General features: G+C 44.6%; 2 protein-coding genes and 1 long non-coding RNA gene across 3 annotated transcripts in view; 2 read left to right on the top strand and 1 right to left on the bottom strand.

Annotated features, from left to right (window-relative positions):
• LOC124471292 (NACHT, LRR and PYD domains-containing protein 12-like) overlaps positions 1 to 19,645 on the top strand; it is a 1,476,309-nt gene that overhangs the window by 694,903 nt on the left and 761,761 nt on the right. The gene's annotated exons all lie outside the window — the stretch shown is intronic.
• Positions 1 to 19,645, bottom strand: part of LOC124471300 (NACHT, LRR and PYD domains-containing protein 12-like) — a 479,590-nt gene that overhangs the window by 255,976 nt on the left and 203,969 nt on the right. The gene's annotated exons all lie outside the window — the stretch shown is intronic.
• Positions 66 to 2,991, top strand: LOC124471407. The gene is made up of 3 exons (XR_006956538.1): positions 66 to 244; positions 338 to 424; positions 2,936 to 2,991. It is a non-coding gene; the product is annotated as an uncharacterized LOC124471407 (long non-coding RNA).

The raw sequence follows: 19,645 nt of genomic DNA on the forward strand, positions 1-19,645 counted from the left end.
CTCCCCAAAAATGTAGTAACAATACATGTTTTGGGGGCTTCTTGTAGATTGGAGACTTGCAAAACTGCTGAGACTGCAGTACATTCTTTTAAACAGTCTCTTCTCAAAGAACATGAGGCTGAAAAACCATTACATCTCCACATGGACGTGAGGCAAGACCTTGAAGAGAGGGAGAAGGCGTTGCTATGTTTTTATAAAAGGCCAAACACTGACTGGGCATGTCCCTTTGAATGCACCCTGCATGGTAACACATTTTGACACTGATTGGTCTGTATTAGTTTTTACACATTGTTATTTGATATATTGAGGTTTTGTGAATTTCCCTCTGTTGTTATAGGTGATGCTGCTGTGGGGGATGGAGTGAATCGTTACTTTCTGGCCACTGCAATGTCAAAACTTCAGTACGGATTTGAGCTAAATTTGGGTACGGCAATCTACTAATGTATGATTTGTTTTAAAGGAATTTAAAGATGTTGTATTTGTGGTATTGTTCAATGTTACTGATAACAGTTGATTGACATGTATGTTTAACTAATAGGAAGCCGTATGTTGATAGGTTTGGGACCAATAGGATGAGGGAGTGAATGTGGGGTGCGGGGGTCAGATACGGAATGGGCAACTAATTAAACATGTCAACCTTAGTACACAGTCTGTCTCACGCGCATTATTAAGCGAACTTGACATGGTGTCAGAAGTGCTGTGTAGCTAATACAGGACATATACAAGTTGTACTACTGTAGGGACGTTGGTGAAAGTTCGGAAGAAGTGTTCGGTGAAGTTAGATGAGTGATAACGAGCAGGACCGGGAAGCAGCTAGCCTTGGCATGGCGGCTAACACTCCCACTGCTACATTTAACATCCAACCGCCGGAGCCCTTTGATTTTTCCAAGTCGAACGACTGGACAAAATGGATTCGGAGGTTTGAGAGATTCCGTTGGGCAAGTAACCTGTTTGCAAGCTCCGAAGTCAACCAGGTGAATACTTTGATATACTGCATGGGAGATGACGCAGATGACGTCTTGATAGGCTTAAAACTAAGTGCTACAGACCAGCATGTATATTCAAAAGTGAGAGACTGGTTTGAGTCTTTCTTCAATGTTAGAAAGAACATCGTATATGAGCGTGCTCGTTTTAACATGCGCAAGCAGGAGGCAAATGAAAACGTTGACGTTTTTGTAACTGCGCTACATGCATTAGCAGAGCACTGCAATTATGGGACATTACACGATGAGCTAATCAGAGATAGGATTGTAGTGGGACTGGCTGATGCAAGTCTCTTCGAACGCATGCAAATGGATCAGGATTTAAACCTGGAAAATCCATTAACATGGCAAGACAATCAGAGGAGATAAAAAAGCAACAAAACACATTGAGAAGTGATGCCAGTAGTGTAGTGCAGATGGATGCCACCACTGTGGACAGAGTGTTTGAAGGCAGAAAGCAAAGAGAGAAGCCCAAGTTCAACAAATACAAAAGTGATGGAGCAAAGTCACACTTCAGCAGCCAGAGTAGACGTTCACACAACTCCCAGTGCTACAAATGTGGTGGCCCACCTCACCCTAGACATGAGTGCCCTGCCAACGATGCAAAGTGTCATTCATGTGGAAAAAAAGGTCACTTTCAGCGTATCTGTCATGCAGGCGAACACGTGGACGGTATTGAGACAGAGGAGGAGGATGAAAGTTTCTTCCTGGGCTCTTTCCCGACAAAGCTGCATGGACCGCTAACATAGGAATACAGAACAACACAATCAAGTTCAAACTCGACACCGGAGCGGATGTCACTGCTGTGTCACAGACTGATATGAACAGAATGTTTTCCGGTACACAGCAGCCTGTTCTTCAGAAAGCAGAGAGACCTTTGCTTGGTTAGGGACGGATTCCGCTGGATGTGTCAGGGTTCACCAGACTGCAGCTGAGGAGTGGAGTCAAACAGACCATGCAGAAGGTTTATGTGGTCAAACATCTGAGCACGCCCTTGCTTGGATTTCTAGCCATTACAGCCCTTGGCCTGCTCAAACGTGTTGACAGCATAGATTTGGACACTCAAGTCGACGTACCCTAGACTGTGTAGTAGGCTATACTCGCTTGAATGCGTATGTGCGCCGTGAAAAGTACATTCTGCCTTCTGTGGATCAGTCCCTCGGAATGCTTGCTGGAGCAAAACAAAAACAAATACACCACATTCATAACACCCTTCGGGCGGTTCCACTTTAACCGCCTTCCCTTCGGCATCAACTCAGCACCCGAACACTTTCAGTGCATGATGGCGGAAGTCATAGAGGGTTTGGAGGGTGTGGTCTGCCACATCGATGACTTACTAGGGTGGGGGCGGGACCAAGACGAGCATGACACACGACTCCAGGCCGTGCTGCAAAGAGTGGAGAAAGCAGGCATCACCCTGAATGTGGAAAAGTGTGAACTTTCCAAGAGCGAGATGGCCTTTTTGGGCCACATCGTCTCAGTCACGGGCATCCGGCCCGATCCGAAGAAGACGGAGGCTATCACGGAGATGAAGGAGCCAACAAATGTGAGTGAGATGAGGAGTTTTCTCGGCATGGTCAACCAGCTCGGAAAATTCATTCCTCAGCTGGCTGAAAAGGACAAAGCACTCCGTGACCTCTTCTCGAAAAAGAACTGCTGGGTGTGGGACACTGACCAGGTAATGGCGTTTAAGGTGCTGAAGGAAGCACTTGTTTCTCCTCCAGTGCTGGCCATGTATGACCCAAACAGAGACACTAAAGTATCAGCCGATGCATCATCATATGGCTTGGGAAGTGTTATTCTCCAGAAGGTGATGCAGGTATTACCAGCCTTGAGTCTTTTAGTAGCAAACCGTCTTCCACTGTGAGTGTAGCTCGCTCTAGCCAGTAGTTTTTAAGCACTGATCCCTGTTTTACATGCGCTGGCCATCCTTCTCTCTTATCTCACACCAGGTCCACTGACATCATCGCTCATCTAAAGTCGATCTTCGCTCGCCATGGCATCCCGGAGGTAATGATGTCAGATAACGGACCTCAGTTTTTGGGACAGGTCTTCGCCTTGTTTGCAGCTGCATATGGATTCAGACATGTCACCAGGTTCCCGCAAAGTAACGGCGAAGCAGAAAGAGCGGTCCAGATGGTGAAAAACCCTCTAAAGAAGGCAGATGAACCCTACCTTGCTCTACTCGCTTATAGAGCCACTCCTATTCAGAATGGATACAGCCCGGCTCAGCTTCTCATGGGCCGACGTTTACGCACCACTGTGCCAACTGTTCCCTCTCAACTGCACCCTACACTGCCTGACGGCAGCGCACTGGCTCAGAAGAAAAAGGGGAAGAGGATGTCAGATGCTGCACACTACAACAGGCGTCACCGTGCAAAAATGCTCAGTGGCTTGTCACCAGGAGAACATGTATGGGTCACCGACAGTAAGACGTCTGGAACTGTGATCCAGAACCACTCTACTCCAAGATCTAATCTGGTGGATTTACCTCAGGGGATGGTGAGACGCAACCACCTGCATCTGATACCTCTACAGGAGCCTACACAAGAGAGGACACCACCACAGCAGCACATGTCAGAGCAGGCTCCCATGTCACCTGCCGTGACACCTCCAGTCTTATCTGCAGAGACTCCCAATCGCAGAACTAGGTCTGGGAGAGCCGTCATTGAGCTTGCTAGGCTTAACTTGTGAACTGAAATGAAGTGAAAGAAATCTCTGAAATATATGTTGAGTTATTGTTGTGTTATGGTTTCATGGATATGTGAAAGCTAGTTGAAGCTAATAAGTGTAGGTAAAACACTTTATGTTACAACGTGAGAATTCAGGGAACAGCAGTTGTTTAATTAATGCACTTGTTTCATACAAGTTCCAATGTTCACTTAAGTGCCTAACATTGCTTTCTTTACAGGGTTCAATGGTCTAATGGAAAAAACAGTTTACTCTATCTTAAAAGGGAAGATATGGTATTGTTAAATGTTACTGATAACAGTTGATTGACATGTATGTTTAACCAATAGGAAGCCGTATGTTGATAGGCTTGGGACCAATAGGATGAGGGAAAGAATGTGGGGTGCGGGGGTCAGAGACGGAATGGGCAACTGATTAAACATGTCAACCTTAGTTCCTAGTCTGTCTCACGCGCATTATTAAGCGAACTTGACAACGCACACATACACATTGGCATAGACAAACACACACAAACATACATGGCAGCAGGCGCATATACACATGAACATTTAAACACACACAGACAGACATACACATATTAACTCCACAGTCAACATTTGAATTACTCATCTGAGGGTCTGGAGGTCTACATGAGAGAGAAGGGGAGGAATAGAAAGAAAAAGGACAAGAGATGGGGTCTTAAGGAAGGGATCAGAAGAGGAAAGTAAGAGGGAGTAAAGAACCACTCTATTTCCACCCAAAACAATCTGAAAACGGTTATTTAATCGGTCAAATTCAACCCCAGTATTTATTACACATGTACATAACTTTCTGCACAGCTTTCTGTTTGAAAGCTAACGTGTATGAACGTTTCGGCATGCTGCTTCAGATTCTACACAATGTAGAACACTTGTATTTGAGACAGTTGTACTACCAACGCACACCTAATGCGTAGTCAATGAGAAAGGGAGTTGCCGCACTCATAGTCTGCACACAAACACCCCTCGAATAAACGCCGCACCAAAAATTAACGTTTTTTTTATAAACGCTGCAGCGTTTATTCGAAGAAATACGGTATGTGTATAAGGATCTTAAAATAACATCACAACCAAACAGCTCTAATCAAATAGGTCACTCAGAACCATCCCAGTGTTTCCCACACATAGACTAATTTGTGGCGGTGCGCCACAGAATCAACACTGGCCGCCACATATTGCGTTTCGTATTATTATTTTTTTAACACTATTTAGGTTAAAACACACAGTTAAATGGTTCAAGTTCATGTCTTTTATTTGTCAGGTACACAGTACAACACAAGGTTAGACTGGGCACTGAAATTCTTAACACAAGACAACGCAAGAACCTGGCATAACATAACATATAAGCAGGGCCGTACGCAGGGCCCAAAAATTACTGAGGTCATGAGTCAGAACTTCTAGACGGGTTCTGGGGCATGCTCCCCCGGAATTTTTTTAAATTACATTATTTAAATCTGGCAATTTTCAGAGTCTTAAGGAGTTTACAAGGAAAACTTGTAAACTTGATTTGATGTCATCTTTCTTTTGAAGCATCTATCTACAAGTGTTAGAAATGTGTCACAAAAGACATCTCCATATAGTTGAAATGAGTTGCTTCATATTTCCTTCAGTATTTGAAGTCCACCGAAGCCCTATTACACTATTATGTTGAAGATGATCTGTCACTCTTGTTAAGGAAAGCCATATTTTGAACACATTTCTATTGTAATCTTACACAATACTTCAAATATCATGCATTAAACATCTGACTTTTAAAACGTATACAGTTCTGGTATAGTCTCTTCCTTTTATAGTACCTGCTCTCCCTCTATCTCTCTCTTCACTGCTCCTCTTCTTGCTGCTTGGCCCAAAGATGAGCTTGGTTTGACACAACTTTTTCCTCCCTATCCTGTTTTCCCTTTAGTGAAGAATATAAACAGTCAAATCCTAAACTGATAGAAATGAAAACAATATACCATTTCAACATCATGTATTTAGATGTGTCAGAAATCTTTAAAAAACCTTGAGCGGTGCGGAGCTTTTGAAATTGAGGTAAAAATGGGGCATTCTGAGGCTTTTTGAAGGACCATTATGGTGACTCATGAAGCAAGGGTAAGTTACCACAAACAAATATTTATTATTATTATTTTGAAAATTAACCGGATGTTTTATTTTGTATCTGCCGTGTTGCTGCGTTGTGTTCCGGCATCCGGAAGAAATATATAACAGGTTCAACATCCGACATTGAGAAATCAACACTGAATAAACGTTTCATTTTCAATCAATCACATCAATGACATATCAATCGCAAAATGAATGTTGATTCAACCGGTGGAAATTGATTGACGACCGGTAGGCCTACTGACGGAGTTAACCAAACTTCGATCCGATGTTTCCTTATCTGAGTAGTATGCTGGGCTGCAATAAAAATATTTCCACATGAAAATGAATTTTCTTCTCACAGTCATCTGCCACTTAAACTTCTCTCAACCTACATGTTTAGTTTGATGCACTCCTCTTCCAGTGACTGTGACTGACTCACGAACGCTACCGCAGTCTATGGCGGTAACAACATCAGCGTTCGACTTGTGTGTGGTGGTTACCATAGCGACAGTGCGTGTTGTTGATGACGTGGAGCACGTATGTCCAAACTCTCGAGCTACTCTTGGCTCTTCTAGTATAAAATCACGTTACGGTTTGTGGATCATCGTCCTGCAGTCAGTTTCACGTGTACTTTATTTTGAGTAAAAAAAAAACAGAAATAAGAAAATAAATACCGAGGACACGACCTCGGTGTCCTCAATGGTAGTTACGGCCATGCATATAAGTACACAGAACATAATTTACATCTATGCTGAGCTTAAATAAGTGAAACTTCCTAAATATACAGATAGCAATAAATAATCGACTATACTAACCCTAAATGCACATAAAACCTGTTTTAACCCTATAACCTATTCTCACCTAAGTGGAGTACAGTACAATAGTGCAAATTTGCAGATCAGTGACTAAGTCAATGACCATAGTAGTTATTAGTTATTTAGCACTAACGTTGCTACCTGCAAATGCAGAAATTATTAGTTTGTTGTTGTTGATGGTGTGAAGGTGTGAATCGTTTTGGATAATATTTAATATAATAAAGTTCTGTGTAACGAATTAACAAGAAATTATTTTGACATACACCTGTATGTGTGTGTATGTGTTAGCTTCCGGGCTAAGTTAGCTAGCATAATACTCAATAGCAATGCTACTACCATACTAGCAGAAATCACAACCTGCAAAAACTAATTTCAGGGAGGTGGCTTCACCGGCTATGCATATATGCAACGTTACGCTGTGAGACCCGCAATACGAATGATCACATGACACTTTTTTTTTTTATAAAGCCGCGGCCTGCACCCTGATTTTACAGTTTTCTTGTGGTTGTACGGCTTATATTTCTAAGCGGCTTTTAGCCCGTTTGTAAAACCAAAAAGTGGCTTTGTCCCAAGATCTCTACAGACCGTGCAGCTAATTTAATGCACAACACTTGAATGGGGGATTACTACTTGAAAGAGGAATTATTTACTGTGTCATCTCAGATACGCTATCAGGGCATGGAAATACAGTGACTTGCTAAAGTAGGCATATGACTAGTAAAACATAACATTTCATAATATTTTCAGTAAATCAAACATCTGCAAAACCCAGTGAAATGTTATATACAGCTAGCAAACTACATTTTTTATTTTTTGTCATTAAACAGATGCTCATATCCAGAGCGATAGTACAAGTACATTTCCCCGAGGCAAGTAGGGGGAAGTGTCTTGCCCAAGGACACAATTCATGTCTCATTTGGCATGTCCGGGAACCGAACCGGCAACCTTCTGATTACTAGCCCGATAACCGCTCTGCCACCTTGCTCGCAACTAACGTCCCAAACTAACGTTAGCTACCATCGCTAACGACATTGGCTAATTCAACTTCGGTAGTGTAACTGAGCTCTTTGTAGGTTCGTTTTAGATATCATTTTATATGGTTGTGTGGACAATAAGACACGGACGCTGTCTTTTCACAACTTGTATTTTCCCACTTCTCTTCTTGACATCGCCATTTGAACAGCCCTCACTGACTTCACGTAATGCTTACGTCAGCATCATGCCTACGGCAACTCCCGAGGGACAAAACATCCTTTTCCGTTGAACATAGAAAGGTCTACTACAGTAGCCTATCCTCAGGATTTAAAGGCTAGCTAAACTTATACTACTTGAAATGATTTTGTCGACATAACAATGGATTTTGACACTAAATGAGTGACTTGGCTTTATTTCTGGACATACTATCCACAACCGAAGTGTGTTACGCAATTCTGTAAGATCGCCTATAATCGTGGATTGCTTGGTATTGTAGCGACAATGCTCTTGGTACCCAGAATGCCCCGCGGAAAGCTGAAAAGCTACAAAGTTAAGGGCATAAGCTTAGTTATATTATTACACGTCTGTTCTTAATGCTGTAGAATTCCCCGTTCACTTGAATGGGGCTTCACAACGTTCTGCGGTCAATTATTTTTCGAAAACTGACCGTTGCTATGTGTAACTGACCGTTGTCAAGGAAGTGTCCTTTTTTCCTTGGATTCACGTCTTTCGTAGCACTCCGCAAGTAGTCCGGTAACTTTTCAACTCCAGTGCACTCGGTTGCTTAGCGACGTCAGCTGATTTGAAGCCTAAAGAATGTTCAACGTCTATGAAGTTCACCGTCTTTCGCAAAAGATTTTTTTACAATATGTGACAAATGCGCACTTTGCAAACCAATAGGCTACCATTCAGTCGGAATAGAACACGATGTTAAGTAAAGGCCTACTTGGGATTTTCAAAGTCAAAACCCTTAGCACATCTAGTTTGCCTCTAACGTTGGAGTGCAAGTGCAAGGCCTAACATCAGTTTACATTTACTTAAATAATGTTAATTAAACTAGTCTTTGTTTCGATATGAAGAATGACTTAATAAACCACGGACAGACGAGTCATCTTCTTCGGAAGAAATTCGTCATCGTGTTCGGTGACTCAAGTAAGCTATAGTCTCATCTTGAATTAACAATTGTGTTTCAATAAAAGTGTTTTTGACTTAAGCAAATCGATTGCTTTTCACAGTCCAGCTGTCGGTCTACAAAGATTTAGTCATCCTACTGCAAAAGGACAACCTACTAACTGCGGCCCAGTTGAACAAAAATTTGAATACGCCGTTTATATTTGATGCAGGAAAGGTAGTTCTACAGCCATTAGACCAATGTAATTACATAGCTCAATTGTACAGTATCTCACAAAACACCTCTCACATTTTTGTAAATATTTTATTACCGTATTTTACGGAAAATAAGCCACGTCGAGTATAAACCACATGCCCCCAGAATGAAGACTTAAAGTTTGTAAATCGGAGTATAAACCCCACTGGAATATAAACTGCACTTTCACTTTCATTACTGATCATTCATCTTTCAAGTAATAAGACCCCCCTTTCAAGTGTTGTGAATTAAATTAGCTGCACGGTCTGTAAATCTTGAGAATAAGCCACTTTTTTGTTCTAAAACCGGACTATAAACCGCTTCCAAATAATAGCCGCACAAGCATAAGAAAACTGTAAAATTAGAGTACAAGCCAAGGCATATTTTCCGTAAAATACGGTATCTTTTCCCGTGATAATACTGAAAAAATGACTCTTGGTACAATGTAAAGTAGTTGTAACCCTGTTGAATTGCATTCATGGCTATATAAATATAAGTTCGAATAAATAAGTTCATTATATAATAAATAGCATTTAAGATTTAAAAAGTGAATTGATTAAAATGTTAATAATTTGTTTTGTAGTGCATTTTTGAAAATGTTTTGTGAATGTATTTTATTGCTGTACTGTTTGGTTATGAGTGACATCTGAGGTAAAAGGACAGGGAAGTGGGTGGAGTGAGATGAACGTGGGGAGAACGAGGGAGTGACTGAGAAGAACGTGGTAACGGATAGTTAAAAAAGAAGAGTTTAATCAACATATTCGCGAGTATAGTTATATGAGTTCGACAAGGACTCTTACTACTTTTGGATTGGGCGTAATATTAGGACAGTGGAGTGGATAACTCAACCGTTGGAGAAGTGGAGTCTAGCTACTGGACAAGTGGCTAGTTTTCCGGCTTAGGCTAAGCTACCAAGCTAGCGGCGAGTTAACGTGTCGGTAGCAAAGTTTGTGTAACCGTGTCATCGTTCATCCATCTGTCATCTGCATCGCTACCATTCAGCTCTTCTCGTCATCCGGATCGTCAGTTGGTCTTCACCTGCTGCCGCCCTTCCTTCACTGTGTGTGGCTACACACATACTCATTGATCACGGTACCATATCCTTTTTTTCTTTCTGCCCTCCGGCTGAAGTAGCCGTTTTGTTTCAGTTGCTACGAACCCAAGCGACGTTCAGGCCTGCACCGTTGAACTGGGGGTAACTGTGTATCATACTGTTCATGTTGCCGGCTATTTTATTTTCGTTTGGGCCCATGTGTTGTACAATGTTGAAATGACGAAATTGGTTTTATAAGTAAATGATTTGTTTCTTTCAAACAGTTGTGTATTGATTTTACATATCTTGAGTTAAATAAGAAGCCCTGCTAGATCAGTTTAAGAATTCAGGTTAGCCACCTCTTTTGATAGCCTAACATGGCCAGAGATGCGCTCCATAGTGAATGTACAGCTTGTATAACAGTGTCAATTTGCTGTCCCCTCAAAATAACTGAACACACAGCCACACATGCCCCACAGATGCTCAATAGGTGATAGACTGGCCAAGCATGTCTCCAGACCTAAATCCTATTGAGCATCTGTGGGGCATCCACAAACGGAAGGTGGAGGAGCGCAAGGTCTCTAACATCCACCAGCTCTGTGATGTCGTCATGGAGGAATGGAAGAGGACTCCAGTGGCACCTTGTGAATCTCTGGTGAACTCCATGCCCAAGAGGATTGAGGCAAAATAATGGTGGCCATACTGTACATGTATTAACAAGTAGATTAGGTTTGTTTGAATTGACTCAGTATCTTTGAGACTGATCATTTCATCGCATGGGGTGAGTCAAATCAAGTGCATCTGAGAATTTGTCCTGGTCTGTAAAGGGATTCACATCATTTGGTTGCTTGTTTGTTTGCCCCACCATACCCCTCATCCTCATTCTCTTCCACCCTCTCCCCCTCATCCTCCCCCTTCTCTGCCTCACCCTATTCCTCATCAACTACCTTCTCCTCCCCCTCTTCTTCCTCTTCAAAGGGGGAGATGGAGTTTGAACACGACTGCCTGTTGGAGGGAGGGCCAATGACCAACTCGACTGGTTATAGGGAGGTGCGTGACTATCGGTCAGACAACCACCATGTCCGCTTCTATTTTATCACCCGGATCTTCTCTGAGTATGTGGAGAGCATTCTGGAGGACATCCGGAGTGGTTTGAAACCAGACCTGGTCGTGGTTAACTCCTACATCTGGGACATCTCCAGGTGAACGCCTTGTTTTGTGGCGGTGTTGAGACATGCGTACACACACATGTCAACATGCACAGGATGTGAAACTTCCTACCCCAGGGTTGAAAACATTTTGAAGCCCAAAAATAAATGAAGGAAAACACACACAGTGAACATTTTTAGTTTATTAGCAGTTTATTGTTATTGCATAAATGGATAGTAAAGTAGCCAGCTAGTAAGCAAGCTTAGATTATTGTTGCAAACTAAGCAGGTTACAACAGACAACATCCTACTCTTTATGAAACCTTTAGTCACGTTTCACTTGCACTGACACGTGTCACATAATAATGTGTTCACCTTGATACTTCATCTTCCTCAAATCAGGGCACTTTGATGAAAGTAATCTGTGATCTTGCATGTTCGGTGGCAAATGAACACTCAGATCGATAAGCAGTCTCAAAAATGGTAGCAATATAACAAATAATACGATCCCTTTCTCGTAATCATGATACCCCCCAGAAATGTTCGATGCACCCCTAGTCAAAGCAGGCTGCATCTGTGCCAGCTAACAAATCACAAACCTCACCAAAGAGAAGCAGTTCCAGCCATCACTTTAGGGGTGAGTTAATTAAATGTTTGACCAAGTATTGCAGGCACATTTTTAAGTTGATAATTCTGTACGGTCCCCGAATGATTTTATAAATATCCAAATGGCCCTTGGCAGAAAAAAGGTTCCCCACCCCTGCATTAGATCCTTTTCAAACTATTATCCTAGAAAATGTCCGTCCGTCCGTCATCTGCCGCTTGTCCGGGGATCGGGTCGCGGGAGCAGCGACCTAAGCAGGGAGGCCCAGACTTCCCTCCCCCCGGCCACTTCTGCCAGCTCTTCCTGGGGGACCCCGAGGCGTTCCCAGGCCAGCCGAGAGACATAGTCCCTCCAGCGTGTCCTGGGTCCAGGGTATAAAGCTGGTCCACTGTTCCACGGCCAGGACGAAAACCACATTGCTCCTCCTGAATCCGAGGTTGGACAATCCGACGGACCCTCCTCTCCAGGACCCCTGAATAGACTTTCCCAGGGAGGCTGAGGAGTGTGATCCCCCTAAAGTTGGAGCACACCCTCCGGTCCCCCTTTTTAAAGAGGGGAACCACCACCCCGGTCTGCCAGTCCAGAGGCACTGTCCCCGATGTCCACGCGATGTTGCAGAGTAGTGTCAACCAAGACAGCCCTACAACATCCAGAGCCTTAAGGAACTCCGGGCGGACCTCATCCACCCCAGGGGCCCCGCCACCGCGGAGCTTTTTAACCACCTCGGCGACCTCAGCCCCAGAGATAGAAGGCCCCCCCCCCCGATGTCCCCAGACTCTGCCTCCACGTCGGAAAGCGTGTTGGTGGAATTAAGGAGGTCTTCGAAGTATTCCTTCCACCGATCCAGGACGTCCCCCGTCGAGGTCAGCAGCGCACCATCTCCACCGTATACAGTGTTGACAGAGCACTGCTTCCCCCTCCTGAGCCGCCGGATGGTGGTCCAGAACCTTTTTGAAGCCGTTCGGAAGTCATTCTCCATGGCCTCGCCGAACTCCTCCCATGCCCGGGTTTTTGCCTCCGCGACCGCCAAAGCCGCGTTCCGCTTGGCCTGCCGGTACACATCAGCTGCCTCTGGAGTCCTACCAGCCAATAAAGTCCGATAGGCCTCCTTCTTCAGCTTGACGGCATCCCTCACTTCCGGAGTCCACCACCGGGTCCGAGGGTTACCGCCGCGACATGCACCGACCGCCCTGCGGCCGCAGCTCCGGTCAGCCGCTTCAACAATGGAGGCCCGGAACATGGCCCATTCGGACTCAATGTCCCCGGCCCCCCCGAGACATGATCGAAGCTCTCCCGGAGGTGGGAGTTGAAGCTTCTTCTGACAGAGGGTTCCGCCAGACGTTCCCAGCAGACCCTCACATTACGTTTGGGCCTGCCAGGCCTGACCGGCGTCCTCCCCCACCATCGAAGCCAACTCACCACCAGGTGGTGATCAGTTGACAGCTCCGCCCCTCTCCTCACCCGAGTGTCCAAGACATGCGGCCCCAAGTCCGATGACACGACTACAAAGTCGATCATCGAACTGAGACCTCGGGTGTCCTGGTGCCAGGTGCACATATGGACACCCTTAAGCTTGAACATGGTGTTCGTTATGGACAAACCGTGTCTAGCATAGAAGTCCAACAACAAAACACCACTCGGGTTCAGATCGGGGGGGCCGTTCCTCCCAATCACACCCCTCCAGGTCTCACTGTCATTGCCCACATGAGCATTGAAGTCCCCCAGGAGGACGAGGGAATCCCCGGGAGGAGCGCTTTCCAGCACCCCCCCCAGAGACTCCAAAAAGGGTGGGTACTCTGAGCTGCCGTTTGGTGCATAAGCACAAACGACAGTGAGGACCCGTCCCCCCACCCGAAGGCGGAGGGAGGCTACCCTCTCGTCCACCGGGGTGAACCCCAATGTACAGGCACCGAACCAAGGGGAAACCAGTATTCCCACCCTAGCTTGACGCCTCTCACCAAGGGCAACTCCAGAGTGGAAGAGAGTCCAGCCCCTCTCAAGGACACTGGTTCCGGAGCCTATGCTGTGCGTCGAGGCGAGGCCGACTATATCTAGCCGGAAACTCTCTACCTCGCGCACCAGCTCAGGCTCCTTTCCCGCCAGCGAGGTGACGTTCCACGTCCCTAAAGCTAGCTTCTGCAGCCGAGGATCGGACCGCCAAGGCCCCCGCCTTCGGCCGCCGCCCGTCTCACACTGCACCTAGAAAATGTTGAAATAGCAAAGTGTGTGCGTGTCCTTGTGTGTGTTTATGCATCTGTGCGTGTGTGTCCCTGTGTGTGTCTGTGTCACTGCATGTGTGTATGTTTCAGACACAACCGTCCGTGGGAGTTGGACTACATTGATAACCTCAAGCAGTTCTTTAAGCAGCTGAAGAGCATCCTCCCTCAGGAAAGCCTGGTGATTTGGACCCTCGCTATGCCCGTGGGCAACAACATCAGGAGCGGGTTCCTAGTGCCGGAGGTAAACACACGTGCATATGCATGTACACACACACACTTACTTACGCACGTACACATACGTACACAGGAAGTCAGAAGTTTACAAAGGGTAATCAATATTTCCTTGATTGTTTGATTCATTAGTTGAATTCATCAAACACAGGGAGTACTGGCAGCTCAATATGACCTTGATTCATCAATTAATTCCATTGTTTATTAATTGATTCATGTTTAATCCAAGGAACAAATGAATCAATAAACAATTAAGGAATCAAATCAATCAATAAAAGGGCCTATTGACCATAATCTTCCTGGCTCTTCCTTAGCATGGTCATATTGAACCCTGACCCTTGACCTCCAAACCCGCAGATAGCCCACATGGGACATTGTTGAGGCTAATTCCGTCTCACGCAGCGTGGCAAGTGGGTTTGGGCTGGATGTGTTGGACTTACACCATCATTTCCGCTCCCAGCTGCAGCACCGTGTGAAGGACAACGTGCATTGGAACGCCCAGGCACACCGACAAATTAGCACGCTGCTGCAGCACACTGCACGGGCCTGGGGTGTGGCCCTGCCAGGCCCGCACACTGTGCTGGGTCAGTCACACACACACAGGGTTAGTCAAACAATACACAGGCTTAGTCACACATACTCACACCACACCAGCCTGTTTCAGTTACACACACGTGCATGCACACCAACACACCACATCCCTACACATACAGTATACGCACACAAAGACACACACTTCACATGCACATCGCACACACCTACAGCTAGCCCTGACTTAAGTGGAATGTATTTCTCTCTTTAGATCTCCAGGATGGCCCCAAACAGAAGCCGGTCTGTGAGAGCCGCACCACGACCTCTGGTGAGTGGCCCTGCTGTGTGTGTGTGTCTACCCCCTCCTACCCACCCCTCCATGCTACCCACCTCCACGTACTGGTGTGTTGTGTGTTGACCTTGGTCATATGTTGTGATATGACCCTTTGACACACTTCCTGTTTAGTGACTTTGGGAGCTGGAAAGACCACACTTAAACCTCTAAAAATCATAACACAAGAAGCGCAGAGCTGGTTTTCCCTACTTATAGCACGGATAGAAGTCAAATTGACTTACACTTATTGATTGCTGACTATCAACACTGAAATGAATGACAGTCACTCTATGTAGAAAATATGGGCATTCATTGCAGTCACATGTAAGAGGTTGTAAAATGCACACCTCTCGATATTTCAGAAATTGTATTGTAAGCTATTTTATTGAGTGGCCTGTTATTGTCCTATAAATGTGGGACTTTGCTTGTGAAGAAGGAAGTCATGTGCAAAGCGAGTGGAGACAATAAAGTGTGGCCGGCCGAATCGAGGAGACATGGAGCCCTGTAGTCTGTCTGTGCATATCATTATTTTAAATTAGAAGCCTTCAAGAACGATCGGTTACACTATTGTGAATCCAATTAGCTTAGCTTTGACTCGGAAGCAACATGGTTAAGCGGTATGCCTATGGGACGTGTCGATCTGACACTAGATATCCCAAAAGTTTAGAGGGAGGTGTGGTCTCTTTCCATTTACAAAGCCGGAGACTCAAGAGGGAAGGTGCCGGCGGTGGATAAAACAGTGTGGGAGACCCCACTCCCAACTGAATTTAAGGAACATCACCAAACATATAGCATATGTCTGCTCCAAGGTAGCAAGCTATTGTAGCGTTAAGCTGCTAGCGAACGATATTTAAGATGTTAGTTGAGAGAACATCCCCAAACAGTTATGGTTCTTGTAAACTAGTATTATTACCACTACTAGTGCATAACTAGTGACTCCGACATATTTGTTAATGTTAAAGGTCACATGAAATGCTGTTTTTGGATGCTTTAAATAGGCCTTAGTAGTCCCCTAATACTGTATCTGAAGTATCTTTCCCGAAATTCAGCCTTGGTGCATAGTTACAGCCACTACCAGCAGTCCCTCAATGAGCTTTCCTCAAAACGCGCTGTTTCTGTGTCTGTAGCTTTAAATGCTAATGAGGAGGAGAGGGGCGGCAACATGCGCTAATGTTTACAACGGATGTATCGCAATGGCTCGTAGCCCCCGTTGCCGTAAGATGCTTCGAATTTAGCCATTCCCATCTGATCACCCTGGTTTGCAGAGGTGCACACTCAGTCATTTCAATGTGGAGAAAGGCGGATATCGCGAGCCATAACACCAACAGCAGAACGGTTATCCAAACAAAGAAGTGTACAACACTCGCGTTACAGCGTTTGTATTCACACACACTTGATGCCATCTACCTGTACATTAGCGACAGTAACTCAGCTGGCTCGTATAGCCCCGTTGCTGTAAAATGCTTCGAATTTGCCCATTCTCATCTGATCACCCTGGTTTGCAGAGGTGCACACTCATAATAATTTCAATGACGGGAAAGGCCGGATATCGCACGCGCCATAACACCAACAGCATAACGGTTATCCAAATAACAAAGAAGTGTACAACACTGGCGTTACAGCGTTCGTATTCACACACACACTTGATGCCATTTATCTTTACATTAGCAACAGTAACTCAGCTGTTAGCTGCAGAGCTAATGTTACAGCCACATTCTAAGGGTAACAAGCTAGGTAACCATATACAGTAAAGCAACAAAATTATATAGCGTTAGTTAACTTACTTGCCCAAGGTTTGTAGCTTGACCAAGGAGATTTAGTAATGATCCAGAATTTAATTTCAGCAAGACCAGCTTTGTGTTGGCTCAAGTTGAGGAAACAGTAGTGGCTGAAATGTTTGGCGCAGACATACAAAACTTTGGGAAGTTGTGTCGGCGCATTTCCAGGGAAAATACTATTAAGATACTGGTTGTGCAGAGGCTCGGATGAAGGAACTAAAAACATATTTGTGCTTGCATTTGTACATCCAAGCACTGAGCAACTGTTATGCTTCGTTTGTTTGCTCGCCATGATGTCTCTACAGGAAAAACCGATATCGCACCCTTGCACGGTGGTAGCTCAGTTTCTCATGGGCGGGCCAGATGATCTGGGCGGCCAAAGCAGAGAGAGGGGAGGTAACCTTTTTCGTATCTACGTCACTTGGAGATTTTCAAACAGAGCGTTTAAGGCTTCCTTTTCTCAAAGGCGGAGAAAAACACCCAGGGCTTTGTTTAGACTTATCGAAAATTCAAGCCACTGGGGGACCAAAGGCAGGCTAGGGGAACTCATATTAATGTTAAATAACCTCCTAAAATAAAATGTTCATGTCATGTGACCTTTAAAATCAAAATGTTAACGTCAGTAAAATTGCAAGCTGAGCTAGCCAACGAACGCCAGCTGCCAGGAGCTTAAAATACTGTATCAATGTTGAACAAAACGTCCCAACAAGCCATTATAAACTTATTTTATTCTTCGTAGAATTTTGTGAGTGGGCGACCTATTCCTGAGTATCCCAACCCTGTGCTTGCTGTTCAAGTGCCTGGCCAGACAAGGCTACTTGAGACCTGTATGCTTTGGCTTCGATTTTTGTTTTTTCCCATTCGTTGCTAACTTTAATATTTTGAATGTATCCTTCCACTGCATATTGCAGTCCCTTCTGCCTGGATCTGGAAGATATCGCAGAGGTATTACTCAAAAAATCCTCACTCACACTGAGAGCTGTAGCGCTTATCCCCGTACTCGCCATGGCTTTTGGGTTGACAGTTCCGGGAATTGTGTCGGACGTAGCAACAATAACTAAGGGGGCGTGGCCTGGGGAACGGTCAATTGTGAATCCAATTATCTTAAAAGGCCCCGCCCATGCCATCATCTCCTTATTAGGTCTACCTTATTATTAGCTATTGATCAATGGCTTAGCCTACCATTAGCAGAATAGTTTCGAGCTATCAAAGTCATATAATATGATCATTTTCGCTCGTGTGAATATGCAATTAGTTATGTTTATCAAAACATACTAGCTTTTTACTATAAAAATGATTGTTCCCGCCATGTCATGACATGAGAATTGCACTTACCAGTCAGCACACAAATGTGTTGGGGGCTTCTGTTAAAGGGGCAGTTGACTGCAAAACCGATTTGACCTTGTCATAGTTGAATAATGACAGTTTGGTGGGTAAGTGGGTAGTCTGGTCGGTATCTTTGTCACGCCCCAGAATTTACATCCAGACCAGCCAGAGGTAGCGTCTATCTCCGATAGTAGTTTAGCTGCGCGCTGCTCTGTGTAGGCTACTTATAAGGAATTACAAAGAAGAACGTTTTGAATTATAACAAGGATATTGAAAATGGACCACGGTCGTAAAATGCTGTGTTCCAGGCTGTACAGGGAAGGCTAACACTCACAGTCTTCCCAAGGAGCCAAACATTCAACAGGCATGGCTGCTGTTGTCTATGAGAAGTTCCCGGCGAAGTTCGACACTCAATCATTCATTTGCTCTGAACATTTCACCCAAGACAGTTTTGACAATTTCAAGCAGGATTTGCTAGGAAGCTTAACCTGGAAAAAGATGCTCATTGCAACCGCAAGCTATATAAGGACAGTATGATGTTGTGCTAACAGTTATTAGCAATGCTAACGTTTCCTGTATATAGCATACCAGGTAGAATGTTAAATAAGTTTCTACACACATCAAATGACTCTAGCTAGACTAGCTGTAGTCGGCATTAGAAGGGAAGCTTCCGATAAATAGCCAGAAAACGAACAGCAGTCTGGCTTATTGCTAACGCCTGTCTAGATAATCTATTTGAAAGAACTGGAGAAAGGCAGGTGCTAGATACAGGATACGTTAGCATTGCTAGTAACTGTTACTAGTAACACCTAGACTGTAGGCATGTAAACAAGTTTAGCTTGCTAACGCAAGAGCATAGGTAGAATGTGTGATAATTTAGCCTAGTTTATTGGCAATGGGGCTAACGTTGATTCATGTTCCTGACTGTGTTTCATTCAAATAAATAACCTGTGTAATGTAAATCTACAATTCACGATGCATGTTTGTCCAGATCTTTGTCATGTTATTTTTCAGCAAGATATCTAGAGCTAGCTAGCTAACTGAAGCCGAATAGAATCACTATATGGTTTGTTTGCTAAGCTGTAGCCTAACGTTCTACCCACCTAAGTCAATCCAGTTTGCTTCAACAACAGTCTCCGAATGCACCAGCTGGGCTTACGCCTGGGTGTACGCTACGTCCGACGTAAAACTGAAAGTTACGACTAGTGCACCAGTTAGACTTAAGCCCTTTATGTGCTGCACCTGGGTGTACATTTTACGCCTAGTGGGGAGCAGGCGTAAGTTGGGAAATCGGACTAATATCCATGGTAATTATAATGTACAACAGTTTGATCGGACAATATACTCACAACGATGGCAGTGTGTCTCGTTTATAGACAACAAATGGAAAGGGCTTTAAGGCGAGAAAGAGTCCTCCGTGATCGCACAAATCCGCTTGACATTTACTCCGAACATGAGCTCATTGAGAGGTTTCGTTTCGGTAGGAACGATATTTTTGAGCTAATCGAGGAG

Source organism: Hypomesus transpacificus, chromosome 9, assembly GCF_021917145.1.
Source record: "Hypomesus transpacificus isolate Combined female chromosome 9, fHypTra1, whole genome shotgun sequence".
Taxonomy (NCBI): domain Eukaryota; kingdom Metazoa; phylum Chordata; class Actinopteri; order Osmeriformes; family Osmeridae; genus Hypomesus; species Hypomesus transpacificus.